The 19,169-nt window shown below is 42.3% G+C and overlaps 1 long non-coding RNA gene across 1 annotated transcript in view; it reads left to right on the top strand.

Annotated features, from left to right (window-relative positions):
* The first annotated feature begins 33 nt into the window (after positions 1-33).
* Positions 34-19,169, top strand: part of LOC307198343 — a 41,541-nt gene continuing 22,405 nt past the window's right edge. Inside the window, exons 1-2 of the long non-coding RNA XR_013831614.1 lie at positions 34-325; positions 4,445-4,552. This is a non-coding gene — a long non-coding RNA (uncharacterized lncRNA). The remainder of the gene's footprint in view (positions 326-4,444; positions 4,553-19,169) is intronic.

Below are 19,169 nucleotides of genomic sequence, written 5' to 3' on the forward strand. Positions count from 1 at the left end.
TCCTACCCTATGCTGTAGGAAATCTCATTTTACAGAGAGTCTTAGGTATACAACTTAGGTAGGTCACACGACTGATTCGTGGCCCAGCCAGTGTTCTGTTCTGGGACGTCTGACTTTAGAAGTCCTGCTTTTAACCACCACCCTATCCGTGGAACAGTATTTGAGCATTCATTTGACAAACACTTATTGAGTAGTTTACTAGGGTTCAGGAACTGTTGTAGACACTTGGACTACAGCAGTGAACCAACCAATCAAAATTCCTATCCTCATGGAATTTACATTCTAGTAGGAGAGGCAGACAATAAACCAAGAATCATCAGCTCTGGTAAGTTCTATGCAGAGAACCAAAGTAAGGTATTGTAAAAGAGAGTGACTTGGGTATTTCAGATTGGTCAGGGGACCATCTCTGAAGCAGTGATATTTAAAGCTAAGACCTGAATAACAGAAAAGGAGCAACCCAGGCAGAAGGAAAAGCAAGTTCGAAGGCCCTAAAGCTTGAGGAAGCTTGGTGTGTGGAAGCAGCAAAGAACAAAGCAGGTTGGAGTGATTATACTGGAGTGGGACCTGATCGTGTAGAACCTTACAGACTTCAGTAAGGAACTTGGGATTTTCTTCTAAGTGTGATGGGAAGCTGTATTAGAATTAAGTCCCACTATGACAGAATACCTCACATAATCGGGGCTTAAACAAGATGAAGTTTATTTCTCTCTCATGTAAAAGTCTAGGTAGGTGTTCCAGGGCTGGTGGGTTGCTCCACTGTGTCAGGGACCCACACTCCCTCTATCTTGTTGCTCCACAGTGCATGACCTCCCCTCCCAAGTTCACCTCATGGTCTATTCCAGCTTTGGCCATCATGTCTGTTACAGCAGCAGGAAGAACCTGCTCTTTTTAAGGACATACACACAACCTCGTTGGCTCACCCTGGTCAGAATTCAGTCACATGACCACACCTAAGTGCAAGGAGGGACTCTGGAAAATGTTTTCTTTATTTTGGGCTTCTATGTGCTCACCTAAACTTCAGAGGTTCTATTACCGAGGTGGAAGGGGAGAAAGGATATTAGGATAAAACCACAGCCTCTGCCACAGAAACCATTGGAAGGATTGTAGCAGGAGCAAGAGATGATCTGATGTTCAGTTTCAAAAAGAATCATTCTGTCTGCTATAGCGGAAATGGTTACAGTGGGGATGATTTAAACTAGGGCAATTAAGAAGTGAGTTCAGCAGTCGGGGTGAAAGGTGATGGTGGCAGAGACTAGGGTTGTAGGAGTAGGTTGGAGAGTAATGGATTGATTCAGGGAATGTTTTGGAGGTAAAATCCATGGGGTTTGTCAATGGATTACATGTGGGAGGTGAGGGAAAGAGGAATCAATGGCAACCTCTCTAGAGAAGCACTGTCCAATAGATCTCTCTGTGATGATGGAAATGTTCTGTATCTGACTGTCCAGTATGGTAGCTACTAGCTACGTGTGGCCATTGAGCACTTGAAATGTGGCTAATAAAGCTGAGAACCTGAAATTTTTATTTTACTTTATTTTAATTAATTAAAATTTAAATTGAAGTGGTTACATGTGGTTAGTGGCTACCATATTGGACAGGGCAGCTCTAGATTTTTGTTTTGAGCAACTGGGTGGCTTATGGTGCCATTTATTGACAAAAAAAAGGAGACTGTGGCAGAAGAAGGTTAGGGGATGCTGATAGCCAGAAATCAGTAGCTTTGCTTTGGATATATTGATTTGAGACACTTGTGAGGCCTCCAAGTAGTTGATCAAGTAGGCAGGTGGATATATAGTTTGGATTTGCAGGTGAGGCCGGAAGTGAAAATGTAGGTTTAGGAGTCATCGGTGTACAGGAGCTAGTTGAAGCCATGAGACTGGGTGAGGTTGCTTAGGTGCAGCATGTAGACAGAGAAGAGGGCCCAGAACTAAGCTCTGGGCACCCCGATGTGGACTTGGTTTCATCTCTCCAGTTATCACAGCCGCAAATGCACTTAAACGCTGCCCCCACCCTGCCCCCCAGAAAAAAAGATGACACCAAGTCACATCCAGATATGCAGCTGTGACATCTCGGACCACTTTAAACATTCCTTCTGGAGTTCACAGTTTCCAAGTGCTGCCCATTCCTCCTGTATTTCCCGTCAGCCGAGGGTTGTTTCTTACTATCCTGAAACCTTGAACAAATTGGTAGTCTTAGCTACCGCAAACCCTGGTGTACAGGATAGTCGTGGGGGACGAAAATTAGAACGTTAATATGCACTGTGATCGTTTTCGGTTAATTTGCGCCACTGGGTGTGGTGGTGCAAGGAGGCAACCTCCTCTGCCCCTCCCAAACCCTATCGGGGAGTAACAACCCCATTTCCCCTGTATAATCAGAGCACAGCTAGCACGGGAACACCCTTTTCTGCCATTAGCCTGTGGTGGGAGGAGTCCCAGATGGCCAGGTGGAACCCTCACCGGGTTCCCTGGTGAAAATACCTCGCCCACTTGGACAGTCAAGTCCACAGAACATGAGTGATTTGGGGGATGGAAAGGAAATATTTTTAGAGATCAAAGTAATAGTGAGAGCTGCCACCATCCACCCCCGACCCCAGCCCTTGGTTTCTGAACATCTAATATCGGCTGAGGGAGAATTGACACTGCGTTTCAGTCACTGTGTGAGATCACATATCATTTTCTTTTCTTTTCTTTTTTTTCCACGTATCATTTTCTACAAGAAAGTGTCCCAGCCTCACAGGTGCAGTCTCCTGGGTACTGCTAGATCTGCTTTCAGAACACCGTTTCATTGTTCTATAGGACCAGCTGCTTCTTGTGGATGGGAAATATGATCATGGTCCATGGCTGGCCAACTGTCTTATTTCTCTCACTAGGAAATGAGTTTCCTGGTTGGAGAGATTTTGTCTGGACCCCCCTGTGTTATGCAAAGTCAGTAATTCCAGGGTTGGTGAAATACTCAGAGGCATGACCTGCTGGGAAAGAAAACCCAAATACAGAATAAGTGTTTCTTCCAGAATGTTTAAATGACCACACCCTCAGTGAAGGGATCTGATAGACATGACCTGCCACTACATTCCTGACAGTTTCCCAAGAAACCTGGTGCTCCATTCGGGCCTCAGGACTGTATCCAACCTCCTACTGATTTCACTTACTGTTCATAATACTTTTTTTTTTCGGTTATTTTCTTCATTTTTTCTAGGTAGAGATCCCCTGATATTCAAATGGTGATAGTTTTAACTTCTTTTGATTTTTTAAAATCTCTAATTTCTCTTGTGTAATTTAGTTTTTGAGCATCTAGAACTAGTTAAATAATAGTGGATATCTTTTCTCCTTCTTTAAGGAGAGAAATGTCAGAAGAAACTCTACAAGAAAGCTGTAGCTGCCCTGGCTGTGACCGTCTGCCTGGGTTCTGGTGGTTTGGTACTTCTCCTTTGCTGACTGGAGTCGTAATAGCATGGACTAGGGCAAAGCATGTCAAGCTTTAAAAGGGGTCTTCACAAAGTAGTACCAGTGCCCTTTGATGTACCTTGGCAAGGGCTGGGAGCTGGCAGGTGGGCCATAGGCAGAATGTGAGGTGGGGCGTGCTTACTGCTGGCTGTAGAGTGAGGAGGGGGCACGCAGCCCAGCAGGCAGTGGAGAGGCGTGGCTCCACGGTGACCCACACACCAGTCAACGTCTTAAAGATCTTAATTTCTTGCGTTGGATGCTTACTTATTTTATTTTAATTTTTTATTAATTGAGGCTAAAAACATTTCATATAAGCACTGTTTTAGGGAATTCCCTGGCGGTCCAGCGGTTAGGACTCGGCGCTTTCACTTTGGGGGCCCAGGTTCGATCCTGCAAGCTGCATGGTGCGGCCAAAAAAAAAAAAATTTTTTTTTTAAAAGCACTGTTTTAGCTGTATCTCATAGATTCTGTAAGGTTGTGGTTTTGTTATTTTCTAAATATTCTGCATTTTGATTTGTACTTCTTTATTGACTCAAGTTTCTTTTAAAGAAATATATGTAGAAGCTATAGAACTTTTCTACAACAAAGCTGTAGCTGGTATGAATAACCTCCCTTCTTCACCAGCCGGTTCATGTTCCCTTTGCCTTCAGCCTGAAAAAAAAAAAGAGTTCTTTTAAAAGAGAAAAATAAAAAAATATTCAGGTCATAGGGACATTTTTTTTCTCTTAGTTTTAATCTTAATGTTTAGTGATACTACACAGTGATCAGAGAATGATGGATGTGTATTAGTTCTATTTTTTCAAGCTTAACAAGGCTTTCTTTGTAGCCTAATATATAGCCAAGTTTTGTGAATTTTCTTTGGGTACCTGAAACTAAGGTGTGTTTGATAATATCAGACCTACCTTATTATGCTGTTGAATTCATCCAACTCCCTGTTTACTTACTTGTAGAGTTTTTCATAATGTAAAGTGTCTCTCTCTGTCTCTCTCTCTCTTTTTTTTTTTTAGCTGCACCATGTGGCATGCGGGATCTTAGTTCCCCGACCAGGGATCCGAGCCCTCGTCCCCGGCAGTGGAAGCACGGAGTCTTAACCACTGGACCACCAGGGATGTCCGGTAAAGTCCCTCTTTTACCTTGCTACCCCAGAGAGAGAGAGAGAGAGAGGGCCTCATGCTGGGACTTGCCAGTCTGACTGTCATTCACTCTAACTCTTCTGTTTCTCTGAGTTAAACTGGGTCCAGGAAGCTCCTCTCTGACCTACTCAGTTCCCCATCTCAAACACCTGAGACAGACCCTCAAGGGCTTTTGCGTGCCATGGTATGCCCCTCATCCTTGAGACATGTATTGTCCTGGCTGTTTTTGAGATCTGCAATAGCAGTGACCTTGCTACCCTTCCTTCCACACACACCTCTGGAACTCCACTACTTTCGGCAGCCATTCCATTGGAATTGTGGTTTGAAGCTGGAGCTAGTTGATTGTTTTGCTGAAATTGGAATTTGTGTTTCTGTTTCTTATTCTCTCCATTGCTCTTGGATGGTTGCGAGAAGGTAGAGAGGAAATGCTGCCTTTATGCTACCATCTTCAAAATGAAACTGTCTATGGGCTTTTGATTGAATAATGCTGAACCAGTTCACTTCTAGGCAGTACTAGCATACTACAAGGAACCATCTGTAAATCTGGCTAGAGTCTTTTTACCCTCGTTTACCTCGTCATAGGGGACTCCCTCCCAAATGGGCCAAGTGAAAACATATGTGACAGGGGAGGGGAGAAGCATACAAAGATGTAAACAATGTCTCAGGTAGCTTACTTAGGCCTTCAGAATCTGGAGTCTACTTAGTTATGGAAGGCTCTGGGTTGCCCCATTCTGAGGCGAGATGGATAAACAGTGCTCAGCTCAGGTTTCACGGTAAATTTCTACCCCCGATATTTACACCAGACTTCAGGAGCACAATAGAAGATGCTTCCTGAAGGGAGAATAGTTATCTGCTGAAATGTCATCTTGCTTCAAACCCGCAGGAGCCCCACTGTGATGCTCTGTTGGCCATGCCAAAGTTCAGTGGACTAGACACCCTAGCACTATGGTTGGCAAGGCCATAAGGGCATTTTGCTCTGCAGCCTGGACAAAACTTCCTTTTTTGTCCTCTCCTCCCTCGAAGTTTCAAAACTTCCTTTTTTGTCCTCTCCTCCCTCGAGTGGACATATTTTCAGGCCAACTGGTAAATGAGTCAAAGAAGGAGTCCTAAGCAGGCTCACTCTACGCAAGTTGGCCATGGGCCCATCCGGGCTCACAGATTCTTCTAAGGAAATCAGCCCCGTCTTCCCATGGCCCACACTGAGTGGGCAGCCCACTGTAGCAGTAGAATTTTGTGCTTAGTGTCACTGACCGCAACTGATGGGAAAGGTGGGAAGACCCATGATCCTAAGACAGACAAATCATACCATGACCTATGGCCTTTAAAGTTGTCTGCTGTGATGAGACAAGCAAGGACACTTCATCTCTGCCCATGATGGAGTAACGGGGACTGCATTCACCCTCCCACTTTAAATGACTTAAGAATGGGCAAAGGGGAATTCCCTGGCAGTTCAGTGGTTAGGACTCCGCACTCTCACTGCTGAGGGTCCGGGTTCAATCCCTGGTCTGGGAACTAAGATCCCGCAAGTCGCGCGGTGCAGCCAAATTGAAAAAAGGGGCAAAGTATATAAAACAATTGTTTTCAGATATTGGACAGTGGGCAGCACAGGACATTGATACCTGAGAAAAGGGAAAAGAATGAGGTCAGCCCTATCATTGCCCCAGCTTGCTGTCTGGATAGAGTTCCCAGGCTGCAGTACAAGAAGGGGGACCTGACACACAGCCCACTGGGTTCCCTGAGTTGAGGAGATAGAGCTTCGGCCAAGAGAGCTTGAGTTTACAGGGCAAAGTATTGGAAGGAGAGCTGCACAGAGACAGAGAAAGAGGTCCTGAAATCTTCAGAGGGTTCCTCTTGAGTCTTTGGCTGAGTACTTATCATCACGTGTGGATGAAGAAACTACTCAAGGCTGGATACTGAACCACCAGAAAGGAACAGGTGAAACACTTTCTAGAGAGCACACAAGTCTAGGAATATTTCACATTCCTAACAGCCAGAATGGAAAACCTCATAATACACAAGGCATTGAGAGGACTCCGAAAGGCATTTGCTACATAGTACTGTAGGCAAATCAGCCCTAGACTAAAGACTGCTTTGGTCCCACTGACAAATCTTAAAAGCAAGCCTTGAAAAAAATTACAAACTATTTCCAAATAGCTTAGCTGCATCCCAACAGAGAAGCCAAAAATATTTAAAGGAACACAAAGAAATTCAGCACCCAGATGTAAAATTCACGGTGTCTGACATCTAATATAAAAAGAGTCAGATATGAATTCTCTGGCGGTCCAGTGGTTAGGACTCCACGCTTTCACTGCCAAGGGTGCGCGTTCAATCCCTGGTCCGGGAACTAAGGTCCCACAAGCCATGCAGCATGGAAGAAGAAAAAAAAAAGAATCAGTGATTCGAAAAAGCAGGAAAACAACCCATAGTGAGGCAAGAAAATCAAACAATAGAGACAGACCCAGAAATGACACAGATGATAGAATTAGTAGACAAGGAGAGCAAAACAGCTGTTCAAAATATATATCTTATGTTGAAGAAGGTAGAGGAAAGTATGAGCATGATAAGAGGAGATAAAGAGGATATAAAAAGGCCCAAATCTAAGTTCTAGAAATGACAAATAAAATGTCTGAGATGAAAAGTATGGTGAATGGGGTAAACAGTGGACTAGACACTACAGAAAAAAAGATTATGAACTTGAAGTCATACCAATAGAAACTACTGAAAATGAAATACAGGGGGGATAAAAAGATGGGAAAAACACCCACAAACAGAACCCCAGTAAGCTGTGGCACAACTTCAGGTGCACCCCTCAGGAACTGGTGGCAGCAGGTACCTCTGGAAGTGGGGTTAATATAGAGACTAAAAATAAGATGTGAGATTTAATTGAAAGTCAGTTTACAAAGGCATTAGACTCAACAACAAAAAGAAAAACCACCCAATTTAAAAGATGGGCAAAGGACTTGATTAGACATTTCTCCAAAGAAGATATATGAAAAGCCATAAGCACATGAAAAGATGGTCAGTGTATCATTAGTCATTAGGAAATGCAAATCAAAACCACTTCACCCCCACTAGGATGACTATAATTTTTCAAAAAAAGGAAAGATAAAAGTGACAGTTGTCAGACAGGATGTGTAGAAATTGGAACCCTTGTACACTGCTGATGGGCAGCCTCTGTGGAAAACAGTTTGACAGTTCCTCACAAAGGTAAATATAGAATTACCATATGACTCAGTAGTTCCACTCCTAGGTACAGGCGTACCTCGGAGATATTGTGGGTTTGGTTCTGGACCACCGAAATAAAGCGAATATCACAGTAAAGTGAGTCACACAAATTTTTTGGTTTCCCAGTGCATATAAAAGTTATGTTTACACTATACTGTAGTCTCTTAAGTGTGCAATAGCATTATGTCTAAAAAACAATGTATATACTTTAATTTAAAAATACGTTATTGCTGAGACTTCCCTGGTGGTCCAGTGGCTGAGGCTCCATGCTCCCAATGCAGGGGGCCTGGGTTCGATCCCTGGTCAGGGAACTAGATTCCACGTGACACAACTAAGAGTTTGCATGCTGCAACTAAAGATCCTACGTGCCGCAACTAAGACCCGTGTGGCGCAGCCAAATAAATAAATAAATATTTTTTAAAAAGAGGGGGTGAGAAACATTTTTAAAAAAATACTTTATTGCTAAAAATGCTAACCATCATCTGAGCCCTCAGCAAGTCATAATCTTTTTGCTGGTGGAGGGTCTTGCCTCAGTGTGGATGGCTGCTGACTGATCAGGGTGATGGTTACTGAAGGCTGGGGTGGCCGTGGCAGTCGCTTAAAGTAAGACAGCAGTGACGTTTGCCACATTGATTGACACTTCCTTCCACAAATGATTTTTTTTGTAGCCTGCAATGCTGTTTGATAGCGTTTTACCCAGAGTAGAACTTCTTTCAAAATTGGAGTCAATCCTTTCAAACCCTGCCGCTGCTTTATCAACTAAGTTTATGTAATATTCTAAATCCTTTGTTGTCGTTTCAACAATCTTCACAGCATCTGCACCAGGAGTAGTTTCCACCTCAAGAAACCACTTTCTTTGCTCATCCAGAAGAGAAAACTCTGCATCCATGAAGGTTTTATCATGAGATTGTAGCAATTTGGTCACATCTTTAGGCTCCCCTTCTAAATCTAGTTCTCTTGCTCTTTCCACCACATCTGCAGTTGCTTCCTCCACTGAAGTCTTGAGTCGTCCATGAGGGTTGGAATCAACTTCTTCCAAACTCCTGTTAATGTTGGTATTTTGACCTCTTCTAATGAATCATGAATGTTCTTCATGGTGAATCCTTTCCAGAAGGTTTTCAGTTGATTGCCACGATCCATCAGAAGAATCACTATCTGTGATAGCTATAACCTTAAGAAATGTATTTCTTAAATAATAAGACTTTACTACTATATATAAAATAGATAACCAACAAGGACCTACTGTATAGCACAGGGAACTATACTCAATATTTTGTAATAACCTATAAGGGAAAAGAATCTGAAAAAGAAGATATAGATCTGAATCCCTGTGCTATACCCTTGAAACTAACACAACATTGTAAATCAACTATACTTCAATAAAATTTAAAAACAAAGCAAAGGGAAGAAAATAAGACTTGAAAGTCAAAATGACTCCTTGAACCATGGGCTGGATGTTATGTTAGCAGGCATGAAAACATTAATCTTGTGGTCCATCTCCATCAGAGCTCCTGGGTGACCGGGTACGTTGTCAATGAGCAGTAATATTTTGAAAGAAATCTTTTTTTCTGAGCAGTAGTTCTCAACAGTGGGCTTAAATATTCAGTAAACCATGTTGTAAACAGATGTGCTGTCATGCAGGCTTTGTTGTTCCATTTATAGAGCAGAGTAGATTTAGCCTAATTCTTTTTATTTATTTTGGATGCATTGGGTCTTTGTTGCTGCATGTGAGCTTTCTCTAGTTGCGGTGAGCGGGGGCTACTCTTCGTTGTGGTGCGCGGGCTTCTCACTGCAGTGGCTTCTCTTGTTGCGGAGCACAGGCTCTAGGCACGTGGGCTTCAGTAGTTGTGGCACGTGGGCTCAGTAATGTGGGCTCCGGAGCACAGGCTCAGTAGTTGTGGCGCACGGGCTTAGTTGCTCTGCAGCATGTGGGATCTTCCCAGACCAGGGCTCGAACCTGTGTCCCCTGCATTGACAGGCTGATTCTTAACCACTGTGCCACCAGGGAAGCCCATGGAGACAACTTTTTTCCTTCAACGTCCTGAACCAACCTCTGCTAGCTTCAGATTTTTCTTCTGCAGCTTCCTAGCCTTTCTCAGCCTTCACAGAATTGAAGAGAGTTGGAGCTTTGCTCTGAATTAGGCTTTGGCTTAAGGGAATGTTGTGGCTGGTTTGATCTTCTGTACAGATCATAAAACTTTCTCCATATCAGCAGTAAGGCTGTTTTGCTTTCTTATCATTCATATGATCACTGAACTAGCACTTTTAATTTCCTTCCAGAACTTTTCCTTTGCATTTACAACTTGGTTAACTGTTTGATGCAAGAGGCCTAGCTTTTGGTCTGTCTTGACTTTCAGCATGCCTTCCTCATTAAGCTTAATCATTTCTAGCTTTTGATTTAAAGTGACAGACATGTGACTCTTCCTTTCACTTGAACACTCAGAGGCCATTGTAGGGTTATTAATTAGCCTAATTTCAATATTGTTGTCTTAGGGAATAGAGGGGCCCCAAAAGAGGGAGAAAGGTGGGGGAATAGCCCGTCAGTGGAGAAGTCAGAACACACACAACATTTATTGCTTACGTTTGTTGTCTTATATGAGCGCGGTTTGTGGTGCCCTAAAACAATTACAATAGTAACATCAAAGATCACACATCACTGTAACAAGTATAATAATAATGAAAAAGCTTGAAATATTTCGAGAATTACTAAACTGTAATTTAGAGTTTAGAGTAACATAGAGACATGACGTGAGCAAATGCTGTTGGAAAAATGATGCAGATAGACTTGCTCAGTGCAGCGTTACCACAAACCTTCAATTTGTAAAACAAAACAGGACAAAACAAAAAAACCCCCCATACCTGTGAAGTGCGGTAAAATGAGGTATGCCTGTATACACCCAAAAGGATTGAAAACAGGTACTCAAACAAATACTTGTACACAAATGTTCATAGCAGCATTATTCACAATAGGCAAAAGGTGGAAACAACCCAAATGTCCATCAGTGGTTGAATGGATAAAGAAATTGTGGTACATACATATGATGGAATATTGTTCAGCCATAAAAAGGAATGAAGTGCCGTCACCTGTGACGGTGTAGAGAAATCTCAAAAACGTTATGCTAAGTAAAAGAGTTCAGATACAAAAGGGCACAAGTTGTATGATTCCATTTATAGGAAATGTCCAGAATGGGTAAATCCACAGAGACAGAAAGCATGCTGGTGGCTGGGTCTGGGGGAGGCGGCAATGAGGAGTGATGGCTTAAGGTCTGTGAGGCTTTCTTTGGGGGTGATGAAAATGCTTTAGAACTAGATAGACACTGTGAATGTACTAAATGCCCCTGAACTGTATACTTTATAATGGTTAGTTGTATGTTATGTGAATTTCACCTCAATTTATAAAAAAGACATTAGACAACTAGGTTCCGTTCCCCTTTAGGGCTCACAGGTAGGCGACTGCCCCTTCTCTACCTCGAAAGAACACTGGAAGTTTATTCCTGGAGAAGGTAAAACAGAAGGTTTCTGGACTGTGGCATCCAAGCCCAGTTGAAGATGAAGGTACCTTATTGAAAATATGGGGATTTAAAGAAAGCTAAAGTGCACCAAATGTTGGGACACCAAACCCACCTCCGCCCCCGACCTCAGCTCCCAAAATGCTGGTAGCCGGCCTTTATCCTCCAGGCAGAAGCTTAAAAGTATATTTTGAAATATGACTAGCCCCAAAGAAATATTTTCTGAAATATGACTAGCTGAAGAGAATAGACTTAAAGACATTGCGTTTGGAGTTTCTCCATGGAAATGGTTGAGCTGGATCACCCTACAGTGAACCCCACAGGCAGAAAGCTCTACCCAGGCACACAGAGCTGCCAGTCACCTTTTAGTACTCACTGCGGTGCCCTGCTAAGGATCGCTGGTATTTCTGAGGGAAACACCTTGTATGAAAGGCATAGATACAAAAACAAAAACAAACAAAAAACCGAAACCGAAAACAGAAATAAGCAACCTGAAAGAAACAGATACAACGCAGAGAGAAGATTTTACAAAAAACCCCATAATTAATATCCTTAGAGAGATAAGATACTACTTTCATGAAACAAAAATAAGATGCTTTTTTTAGAAAGAATAGTCAGAGAACGAGAAAGAAATGTTGGAAATTAAAAATACGAAAAAATATGAGAAGAGAAAAAAACGGAGGGAAAAGTGTAACTGAAAAAATTTAAGAAATTTCCCAGAATAGAAGGGCATGAGTTTCTAGATATAAAGGGCCTATCAAGTGTCCCAACACAACTGAGAAAAACCAAGAACCTCACCAAGGCTCATCCTTGTGAAACTGAAAATAGTGGAGATTAAATATATGTATTTAATACATATATATTTCTAAGGATACAAACAAATGGTCCAAATTAGTATTTATAATAGCACCTCTGGAAGCTGGAAGGCAAAGGAGCAATGCATTAAAAATTCTGTCAGAAAATAATTTCCAACCTGCAGTTCCGTACACAGCTAACCTGCAATTATGAATTACTCTGGAATAAAGGCATATTCATTAATTCAAGGTTCGGATGCAAGCGACAGAAAACCCAAAACAATAGTTACAATTTTCTTTCTTTCTCACATAAAAATCCAGGTCACTAGAGTGGTTCTGTTCCATGAAACTCTCAGCAACTCAGGTTCATTCCAGCCCTCACTCTGCCATGCCCAGAGTGTGGGCTTCATCCTCATGGTCCAGGATGGTAGCATCTGAGTACCAGCCACCAGATGGAGAAAGGGATGATGAAGAAGGAGCAAGGGGCATTTGCCAGCTATGTCTTTAGGAAGTTTCTCAGAAGCTGCTAAATGACACTTCTGCTTACATCCCATTGGTCAGAATTTGGCCGCATGGCCACACGAAGCTGCAAGGGAGGCTGGAAATGTAGAAATAAAGACTTGATTTTGGATGATCTTGTGCCCAGCTAAAAACTTTATTACTAAGGAAAAATAGAAGACAGACGTGTGGAATAAGTAGCAGTCTCTGCTACACAGTCGTGAACATTTCCTGAGCACTCTTTTTCAGAAGCTACTTGTATACAGTTGTCCCTCAGTATCTGCAGGGGATTCAGTCCAGAACCGTCCCTACCAAAAATCTATGATGCTCAAGTTCCTTATATAAAATGGCACAGTATTGTTGGCCCTCCATATCCGTGGGTTCTGTGGAGGGTCAACTGACCAAAGTGAAGGGCTAAAGCAAGAAAGAGGAAGACTTGGGATCCATGAGTGAGGGTCCAACACCAGAAAGATAAAGGGACTCCCCGGGGTGTTGATTAAAGGAGATTTCAAGATGACAGCTGAGCTACAGGCCTAAATGGCAGCCAGCCCAGAGTAAAGAAGGTCAGATGGTTCTAGTAGGGATTTCTTTAAGAAGATGAAACTGACAGAAGACCTCATAATTAACCTTCACCTGGCAGGCACAGCAACGTACCTTTACTTCTGTGACAGTCTACTCCATATGTTTGAATATAATGAGAAGACATTTATGTATCAGGGGGTCAATGAGGAATAAATGCTTAGAAAACTAGGCAAACGAAAAGATGAGGCAATTATGAACTCCAAGGCAATGAACTCCAAGGAAAACATGTGGGAAAGTAATAACATTATAACATATGGCTCAGTTGTGAATAGCATTTACATAGTTATAAAATTATAATCCTAAATATCTTTCTAACTAAAATTCCAAATGTATATTTGGAGCATGGTGACATGGGGTGTGTGTAGGGGGTGGGTGGGCGTGGAGACTGGGTAATGGAAGAAAGCTAGATCTCCTTGTCCCACAGTGGTAAGTCAATAGATAATGGTTAAAACTGGAAAAATCAAGAATTCTAAATATAACCATATTATTTGGAAATATGGAGATAAATACCAAGTACCAAAATAATCAGCTAAAGAACTGAAAAAGTGCTTACTTCCAAAGAGCTGGAAATAAAGAAGGGTTGAAAGGATTCTTCCATTTTTTTCCTAACAAGCCTTTGGAAGTATCTAACTCTTTAAATTATGTACACGCCAAACTTTATTAAACATAAAACATAAATTTTTAAAAAGAAAAGGTAATCAGATTCTCTTTCTCGGGCTCTTCAGGTGAGAAATGTGGAATCAGATGGTAGGAGACAAACACCAACAGGAGTGGTAGACAGTGGCTAAGCCACACAAACAATCTGGGATAGAAGAAAATCCACAAATTCCTATTCCCAGAGTTCTCCTGGACTCCACACTTCCTTGGGTTTCAATTTATATGAAGCCTGATCCCACTAGAGCCTCAGATCTGGGAGACTTCATCTCTCTCATCAATGTTTCCCTTACCTGAGCTTTGTGAACTTTTGTTTCTTGCAATGAAAAAAAGCCCTGCTAAAATAGAGATATGCGGTGCTTCCAAAACTCCTTATCAGGTGAAAGGGTATAAAATGTAGCAACTTGTCCTTCATGGTCTCCCCCTGCCCCTTCATTTTGAAGGAGAGATTCCATTATACTTTGACCTCCTAAGAACTTCACTGATGTGGCAGGTCCTTTTATTTCTGCAAATTTTCGCTCACACCTCCATTACATTCATGTCTCAAGAAGACAACAAAGATGCTTGTTCCTTTGTAATGTCCAGGCCAATCAGCATGATATCATCAGTGTAGCAGATTAAGGTGACATTCGTGGAAGAGCAAATTAGTGTGATCAAGCATCCCTGTTTGCTAGGGACCCAGGGGTTTCCTGAGATGCAGAACTTTCAGACAGCCCTGGGCAAACCCGATAGTTGGTCATCTTTGCTAAGGTGGACTAGGTCCCTGTGAAGATATGCTGTTCTACCTGCCAGTGGAAGAGAAATAGCTTCTGCTGGTATGGGTAAAGAGATCAGGAAAAAAAATTTTTTATCATATATCAAGTACGCACCTAATTAAGCTTGAGGTAACCCTCCATTATTTTTCAAGTCCTGTCAACCTTTGGTACCAACCAGCCTGGAGAATGGAATGGTGCTTTAGCAGCCTTGCTCCAAGGTTCCCAAGCTCTAGGTCAATAACTGACTCAGGGGTGTTTACGGTCAGAGGGCATGTGACTGTGTAGTGTGCTGGCTTGAGTTACATCTTTGTTTGTTAAACTAAGGAATTATTTTGCTGTACAAATCAAGCAGAACCCAGACCTGCCCATCTGTCCTGTTCCTGCCCATGCCTCAAGCAGAAGCCAAAACCTCAACTCAGTGAGTTAGGCCATTTCTTGTACCAAAAGTACCACACCTACTTGGCTTTGGCCTTTTTTGTGGCCACAGCTAGGGGTGATAGTCAACATATTTAGCAGCTGGTTACCACATGGCCACCAGCCAATTAGAATAGGCACTGACTTTAGCACAGAGATAGATTCCAGGAGGCCAAGAGCTGTGCTGGCTGTTAACCCTTTAGAAGCAGGATCAGAGGGAGGTCCAGTGGCCTGGAGGCAGGTAGATGGGGGTGAGGCATCAGGGGACTCTAGGCTGCTATTTCCCGACTGATAGGAGAGCATTTCAATCCATCAACAACGAGTGTGGCCACAGGCAGAAGGTCAGCCTGGCCTCAGCAGAGAACAGAGACTGGTTGGTCCGCTCACTTTGCTATTTATTTATTTATTTATTTATGATTGCGTTGGGTGTTGGTTGCTGCGCACAGGCTTTCTCTAGTTGTGGCGAGCAGGGGCTACTCTTCGTTGCGGTGTGTGGGCTTCTCATTGCGGTGGCTTCTCCTGTTGTGGAGCATGGGCTCTAGGTGCGCGGGCTTCAGTACTTGTGGCACATGGGCTCAGTAGTTGTGGCTCGCGGCTCTAGAGCGCAGGCTTAGTAGTTGTGGAGCACGGGCTTAGTTGTTCCGCGGCATGTGGGATCTTCCCGGACCAGGGCTCGAACCCGTGTCCCCTGCACTGGCAGGCGGATTCTTAACCACTACGCCACCAGGGAAGCCCCTCACTTTGCTTTTTACACCTGCCTCCCTTTGAGTCTGCCTCCTTTTTTTTTTTTTTTTTTTTTGCAAATATATTCTCTTTTTATTAAACTCCAATGGTTTTGACTCTTAACGGTTTATCTTAGTAAAATCAAGCGATCAGCCACCATAGTCTAAGACTATAAACCAGGCAGTGATCTGTTGTTCATTGTTAATGCTTCTTTTCTCCTGTGATCCTGAGTCACTGACTCCTGGATGCCAGCAGTGTGGGGATTTCCGGCTAGAAGGAGGCGTCATGCAAAACAGAACCCAGCGCTGGCTCTCCACAGGGAGAAAGCTTCATTACTGTAGATGCTGTAAAAGTGGCACGTGGAAAAGGCAGACCCCACACAAGTGGGACTCGGCATGGGATTCACTCTGCATGATAAACCATTGAGTTCTATGAAGCAAATTAAGAGTTCATTTTTAGTGACTGCCCATCAATAAGGGTCTCCAGCACAGAAAGTGAATCCTCCACCCCAGGCATCAGCCTTCCAGGTTCTTTGTAAGCCTTTCCCCAGAGGCTCTTAAGGCGACGTCTCAATAAATCTGTCATGGTCCTAGTGTCTTCTTGGACCTCCCAGTCCCTGGAGAAAGTTGCCAGTTGCTGCCCTTGGGAACAGTTTGAAAACTGGAAAAGGCTGGAAAACATCCTTCTGTTCTCTTGAGTGTCTGGAAAGATGGCATCTTGGAAACTGACTCCCTGAGGCAAGAGGTGCTTTCATTGTGGTTAATCACTGTCCTTGCATGTTCCTGGCTGGGACAGCTCTTCTGGTGCACCACCCTGACCCCCCCACAACAGAGAGGCTGTACTAATTAGTGTTTTCATCAGTGGTGAATTTTTCTGAAGAAGACGAGGTTTGTGTGTTGTGGGGAGGGAGGGAAGTAGCCATCAGCAGGTCACTGGTGACATACTGTCACTCCTTCTCCTTCAGTCTTGGTATTTTTTTCATCTAGGATGGTGTACCAAGAACCGTCAAGCTCTTCAGTGTCAGCTCAACAAAGTATCATCAGCCATACTCTGTGCAGGAAGAGAAGGAAAATGGGGGCGGGGTGGGGAGGAGGGAACAGAGACAGAGACAGAGAAATAAAGGGACGAAGGAGGCAGGAAGGGAATGAAGTCATAGTCTAGCCTCCTTTATTCCATCTTTCTTGATTATGAACCCTTAGAATTCAATTCCACATAGTCACTCCGGCAGCAACTCCCTAGAAAATTTCTGCAATTCATTTTGCCTGTAATTCCTCTTTTTCCTCCTCAGATTTTGCACACCATCCTTGGTTTCACAGTTTTTCCAAACTCCTATGACCAGATGTTCCTCATTAAGAGGTGACTCATCACATTTGCTTGGCAATCGTGGTGAATGAAGTAGAAATTATTTGGAGGGGCCCAGGAGACTGGGGAGTTCCATCCCTTAAGATATTGCTATTCCAACTGCCAGGATTTCAGTCTTTGATAATCAAGACCTTAATTTTAACCATAGAAACCCAGGACAGTTGTGAAGTTAGCAAACACTGTACTTTAGCAATTTACAATATCTTTTTTTACTGTAAAATATTTGGCAGGAAAATTTCATGATAACATATTTGAAAATATGCAAAGAATACATATTACACATATTATCTATGATGCATTAAAATAAATGAACACTGGTAAACCTGCCACTCAAGCTGAAAAATAGAATATGATCAATATTCACTTTAGAGAGAATATGATAAAAATTCACTGAAATTTAATTTTCAGTGGTTTCCAATAGTAAAATGGTTTCTCGTTACAGGGCCACAAAGTAGCCTTGAATATTGTTATCTGGTTCTATCCAGGTACCCTGGGTCTAAAATTTGTTCCTTCTTGATTCAAATCACCTAATGCTGTGAAAAATGTCCCTACAGTCCTTACACTCCTTATTCCCTTAGAATGTCTCTCAAGCTGTGGGTCTTAAACTCTGATGTACTTTAGGATCAGTTGGGGAGATCTGAAAAATCTTGATGCCCTGCCCCTGCCCCAGAACAATTAAATCAGAATATCTATGGAAGTAACCCAGGCACCCATGCTTTTTAAAGTACTTTAGGTGATCTAATGTACTTTAAAGGAATAGCAATAATGTCCACCAAAGCTTTACTTTCAGTGGACATAATATCTGAATACCAAGACTTCATTAACTGTTTTATTAATCTATGGAATTCTAACTTCCCATTCAGGGATGTAGAAATTGTCTCTGTCTCTTCCTCCAGTGTATTGCTACAGAAGATTCCATAGCTCTTCTGAGAGTCTGTTGCTTGCAACTCCACTCCTGGAATAAACTTCTATGTTTGTTAGGGTAGTTTGGTATTTTGTTTGCAAGAAATAGGGCTAACTCTGAAAATATTAGGAAAAAAAAGTGTGTGGGTATACTGTGAGGATATAGGTGGGCTGGAACTGGAAATCTACCCAGAATCTGAGGTTGGGCTGGGGTCTGGTTAGTGTCTCTTCTGTGTCTCAGTAGACCTGTAACAAGAGATTGAATCACAAAACAAAACAAACAAACTACACACAAAGAAAAGCCCAGGTCCCTATGTCCTCACTGGTGAATTCTACCAATATAGACAAGAGGATTAATACCAATTATTCACAGACTCTTCAAAAAAATAGAATAGGAAGGAATACTTTCCAAGTCATTCCATGAGACCAGTATTACCCTGATACTAAAACCAGGCAAAGACATCAAAGAAAAGAAAACTATAGACCACTATGAATATGGACACAAAAATCATCAACAAAATATGTGCAAACTAAATCCAGAAACATATAAAAAGGATTACATAGCATGGCTAAGTGGGATTTATCTCTGGAATGCTAGATCAGTTTAACATCCAAAACCCAATTAATGGAATACACCGTATCAATAGGATAAAAACCAAAAATCAAAATATGACCATCTCAATAGATGCAGAAAAAGCATTTGATAAAATCTAACACTCCTTCATTATAAAAGTACTAAAAAAAACTAGGATTGAAGGGAACTTCTCCAATCTGATAAAGGAAATCTGCAAAAAAAACCTACAGCTAGGATCACGCTTAATAGTGAAAGACTGAATGCTTCCCTTTAAGTTCAGGAACAAAACAAAGATGTCCTATCTCACCACTTTTGTTAAACATTATACTGGAGGTCTAGCCAGGGCGATTGGGCAAGAAAGTGAAATAAAAGTCATCTAGACTGGAAAAGAAGAAGTAAAACTATCTCTGTACACAGATGACATTATCTTGTATATCGACAATCCTTAGGAATCCACTAAAAAACTATTAGAACTAATAAATGAGTTCAGCAAGGTTGCAGGATACAAGACCAATAAACAAAAATCTAGACTATATAAAGAACTATTTATATACAATAGCAATGAACAGTCTGAAAGTGAAATTAAGAAAACAACTCAAGGGCTTC

This window comes from Stenella coeruleoalba, assembly GCF_951394435.1.
Source record: "Stenella coeruleoalba genome assembly, chromosome: 15".
Taxonomy (NCBI): Eukaryota; Metazoa; Chordata; class Mammalia; order Artiodactyla; family Delphinidae; genus Stenella; species Stenella coeruleoalba.